Source organism: Poecilia reticulata, unplaced genomic scaffold, assembly GCF_000633615.1.
Source record: "Poecilia reticulata strain Guanapo unplaced genomic scaffold, Guppy_female_1.0+MT scaffold_125, whole genome shotgun sequence".
NCBI classification, from domain to species: domain Eukaryota; kingdom Metazoa; phylum Chordata; class Actinopteri; order Cyprinodontiformes; family Poeciliidae; genus Poecilia; species Poecilia reticulata.
The window spans coordinates 639,994-645,022 of record NW_007615013.1 but is presented as its reverse complement, the minus strand read 5'-3'; the positions used below and the strand labels follow the sequence as shown (position 1 = coordinate 645,022).

The following is a 5,029-nucleotide window of genomic DNA, read 5'->3' as shown; positions in this document are numbered from 1 at the left end:
GGATATGCTAGCAATAGCATCAGATATGCTATCATTAGTATGGATATGCTAGCATTAGCATCAGATATGCTAGTGTTTTCCTGAGTGGAGTCCGGTGGTTAGCATTAGCATTAGCATTAGCTCAGCCACACAGCAGAGGAATCTCCTCTCTCTCTCTCTGACTCACATTTCCATTAATTTAACTTTTATTTTGCTTTTCCAGATGAAAACGTTTGAAAATGTTCATTTGTGCAGATTAAAAGCTTCTGATTAGTGCGGATGGAAAGTTTCTTTATTTAAATCAACACGTTCAGCATAAACGACTAAAAATACACGATTAACCATTAATCACAAAATAAAACTACAAAAATAAACACGAATTACACAAAAAATGAAAACATTCAAATGACCACATGAAGGTGTTTTCCTCGTTATATTTATTTAAATCTGTTTAAAATGAATTTTCTGATATAAATATGTTTTACTGTAGGTTTTCCCTTATGAACATAATTACTATAAACATTTCAGAACTGAAAACTATGATTATAACCTCTGGTTGTTACGATATTTTATAAAACGTGCATAAATGTTTTCTGCAAACTAAATGTTCTGCAGCATTCAGACTGCATCTTTCATCTTGTTGCTGCAGCAGCAGAGCGGCGCGCTGCAGCCTTTGGCTAGGCCGATTGGAGCATCAGCCCCCTGCTGAAACCCGACTCCTCCATCCTCTCCTCCTGTTTCCTCTCATCTCCAGCTGCTGCTCAACAGGATTCAGAGAAACTGAAACATTTTGATGTGACGCGAATCTTTTATCCGCAAAAGCAGAACTGAAGATGTGCAGAAGCTGAATCAGGAAAATGATTAAAATTAATTTATTTCACTTCAAAAATGCTAAAATATTGTTTCTATATGATAATTAAGTCAGTATTTACTTTATTTAAATGTAATGATTCTGTGTTGCATCAGTTCAATAATCTGCTGAATTGATTCATTCAAGATGGTTCTGGATTCAAGCTTGGCTATGGAAAGTTGAGTGGAAGGAAAAACTGAGGTCGAATTATTGAGAGGATTGTGAGGGAAAATCTGCAGAATGAGGCAGACAGAGCCACAGGGTGGAGCGGATCAGAACCAGTGGTACCAGAGGTCCAAAGTGACGTCTCTGATGTTCTGCTGGTTCTGATCCGCTGGGTCAGATGCTTTAGTCTTCCTGTGACTTTGTGGAGTCTCCGGTTTCTTTTTCCAGCAGGACTGGCCTGCAGGATGTCCCACCTGCTTCAATCGCCATGGAAACGGGCCGGACCAGAACCGCATAGAGGACCTATGGTGTCTGAACCTGGAGGCTTCCTGGTGCAGGAAAACAACGTAATGATGGAGTAAAAGGTTCTGGAGGTTCTGCAGTCGGTCCTGATGGCGCCGATGTTTGTGACGCAGATAAACCGCGTCGATGACACGCGTCGATGACATCATCAGATAAACAAAATCCTCCTGACTGACCTCAATCTGAGGTTCTGGGAATATCTTTGATGATGCGTGACATTCGGCTTTGTGTGTGTGTGTGTTTGTGTGTGTGTGTGTGTGTGTGTGTGTGTGTGTGTGTGTGTGTGTGTGTGTGTGTGTGTGTCTGGGCTGCTCCCAGCGGCTGCTGCTGGTTAAATCCTCAAAGTGGCCGGGCCGCTCCCTGCCAAAGCTGCCCGCCTCAGTCCAGAAGTAATCCACAGCAAATTCCTTCAGCCTCAGTATCACAGGCCGGCGCTGCAGAGCCACGCGCTGCCAGGGGAGCACACACACACACACACACACACACACACACACACACCGTCCACTTCCTGATTCGCAGCGTGACGGTAGCAGTGTGTGCGTGGGTTTTCTGGAGACGGCGCTGCAGCCAGCTGACATCCAGCCTGGCGTTCCTCCCAGCCGGCACTCTGCTGGCGGCCGGAGAAAGAGAGGAGGTTCTCCGGCCGGCTGCTCTGACATCCGTGTGCTCGTCTCCCGGTGAGGAAACATTTTGTTTCTCTACCAACCGACACGGGAGGAAGAGGAGGAGGAGGAGGAGAGGAAGAGGGGGAGGCAGCCGCTCTCCCCGTTTTCTGATTTCATGTTTCTTTGTTCACATTTCCATCCTGACAGCCGGAGTTCAGATCAGAACTCCGGCTGCTGCCTGAGCCCACAGCATCATACAGCCACCTCCATGTCCCTACTGTCATCAGAGCCAAACATTAAACTGAAATAAGAGTAAAAAGGTATTTGGTAAAATTACAAAATACTTAAATCACTTTAACAGAAACTGCAGGTTTCAATAAAAACATTTCTGCTTAAGAAAAGTAAATTATTAAATGAGAAATGAGTGAAAGTATAACTGAAAAATTACATCAGATGAGCCAAAATGTAAAGTTCATTTTATTTTAAACACCAAAATGAAAATACATAACATAACTACAAAGTAAAGCAAAACATTTTCCCAAATCAATTTCTTATGAAACTGTAGTAAAACTGAATTTTTAGTTAAATCATCTTTATTTTTCACTCGCAGGTAAAAGGATCCACAAGTTTTACTCAAGTAAAAGAAAAAGTGCAGTATCATAAAAATACTGCTAAAAGTACATTTTTTCCAGAAGACGAATAAAAGTCGGTATTTCCTGTGTGGCTCTGGGTCGGTTTCCACCTGCTCACCTGTTTTCTTCTGGCTTTGGCTGAAACGTGTCTTCACATCCAGCTGGTCATCAAACAGTCAGCTGGTCGCTCAGTTTCGCGTTTATTTGGTTTATGTCAGTAAAGTCGCTCATCGTTCTGCAATCAGCTGCACAGACGAGATGCAAACCTTTTACTGACCGAACGAGGAAAGAAGCCGCCGTCCATCGTAACGACGAGCATCTTCCCTCACCAACATGGCGGCTCTCACTTCTTCTCCAGCCATCGGATGTGAAACTCACCGGCCTGCTGGAAACCTGTTCAGGTAGGAGTTCATGTCTCTGTTGTCTCAGCTGCTAATGCTAAAGCTAAAAGCCATGCTAATGCTAAAAGCTATGCTAATGCTAATACTAAGTCTGCCTTGGTGGTTGAGAACTAGTGTGTTACTTCATTCTTTTTATATTTCTGCTGAACCTGTGGAGTTAAATCGTCTCAGGAACGTTGGAGCTTCTCCTTCCTCTGAACCTTCAGGTTCTCCAGTGAGGGTCGGGTTCTGGTCCGATCTGCCACATGATCTGGTTCTGTTGGTGATTCTGAGGTGAAACCTTCATTTCACCTGATGTGGCTCATTTCTTCTTCTCCAGGGTTTAAAATGAAACGTGGCTCTGACTCTAACGCCACCGCCCCCTGAGTGACTTCAGAATAAAAGTCCTCCTTTGTCATGTGAAGCACCTCTTGAGTCCTCCGGTCAGCAGCAGACATTTCAAAGCCTTCGGCAGACGCGGCCCTCTCTCCCAGACAGTGGTCATTTGTCTTGCGATGCCTGATTTCTTGAGTATCCAATGGCAGCAGAGCGCAGGTTTCCTCCAGCTCCCCACCGCTTTGGCGCTGCAGCAAAGGAGGAGTAGAAGGTAATAAAGCGAACGGTGACATTTAACGAGCTGTCTGTGTTTTCGTCCTCCGTCTCGGGTTTAAGCCGTTTGCTGAGAAAACTTTGAAGTTCCAAACAAGCAAACCTGGACATTATTGAATCCCGTTCAGAATGGCCTGGATTGAGAAAGCCTTAAAGAGACGCTCGGGCTTTTGTGCCTTTTAATGTTCACAGCATCCCTCTGCCTTTCATGTGCGTCCTATCTGGAATTAATTACTTTTTCAAAGTCGGTGTGTTGGTTGTGGCGTGCGCAGGAGAACATGTGTGTACATTTGATTTTTTCTCGTTTGTTTACCGTTTACGGTGCATGGAAATGTCTCCTTTTCTCTTTGTCCTGAAACCAGATCACACTCGGTGCTTAGGCGAATTTCCTGCTCTGGTATTTGATGTAAATCACCAAATTCTGCAGACTTCCTATTTAAATTGTCAGCTCACATAAGCAGCCAGAATGAGCGTAGCACCTCTGGACAGTCCCTGTGGGAGGCACAGTTAGCAATCAAAAGTTGACAGAGGCTAAAAAGAGCAAGTTGAACCCAAACAGAGTGTGGTGAGAAGCAGAAAAGCCCTGGGTCGCTCCCTCAGACGGCCCATTTTCACCGGGTTTGTATAAAATGTCAGCTAATGCAGTGTGGAGTGGCGCCAGCAGTGTGTACGGCTGAACGCTGGTACTGCTGGTAATGTGTTTATATAACATCCCTCACATTCCACGCTAAGAGCCTTCCTCGCTCCGCAGCCCGTCCAACACACACACACACACACACACACACACACACACACACACACACACGCACAGAGAGAACAACTGCAGTCCAGGTCCAACACACACACACTGATTCTCAAATATCCTCAGTGGTGTCAGAGGCTACACCAGCATGCAGCAGCATCGCTCTGCTGCAGACACAAACTTTATTTCTAAAGACATCCATCATCATCATCATCCTCATCATCATCATCATCATCATCATCATCATCATCATCATCATCATCATCATCATCATCATCATCATCATCATCATCATCAGGGAGGAGGAAGGCTGCAGATTTACTGCAGCGATGCAACAAAAAGAATCACTTCCACTGTTGTAGAAAATCTGTGTGTTCATTTCTTCAAATGAGTCGGTTCATTAGCATCAGGCCTGTGACGACGCTGCTGCGGGACAGAAACGGCTGGATGGGTCCGAACCTGTTAGACGGCCTGATCTCAGCTGGACCTGAAACATGATTCATACGCAGGAGAGACACAAACATCCTGCTGGAGCTGAAGGCCCACGTTATGTGGCTCTGAAGGTTCAGGTCAGAGGTCAGAGGTCAGCCTGATCTCTGGCTTACAGCTGGAAGAACTGAAGCTGTGCGTTGACTCTAGATCTATAAAACTAGATCTATAAAACCAGAACTATAGCTCTAGATCTATAAAACTACATCTATAACTCTGGATCTATGAAACTAGATATATAACTCTGGATCTATAAAACTAGATCTATAACTCTA

The 5,029-nt window shown here is 44.7% G+C and overlaps 1 long non-coding RNA gene across 1 annotated transcript in view; it reads left to right on the top strand.

Moving 5' to 3' along the window:
- The first annotated feature begins 2,373 nt into the window (after positions 1 to 2,373).
- LOC103459777 (uncharacterized) overlaps positions 2,374 to 5,029 on the top strand; it is a 6,120-nt gene continuing 3,464 nt past the window's right edge. Inside the window, exons 1-2 of the long non-coding RNA XR_532812.2 lie at positions 2,374 to 2,935; positions 3,255 to 3,521. This is a non-coding gene — a long non-coding RNA (uncharacterized LOC103459777). The remainder of the gene's footprint in view (positions 2,936 to 3,254; positions 3,522 to 5,029) is intronic.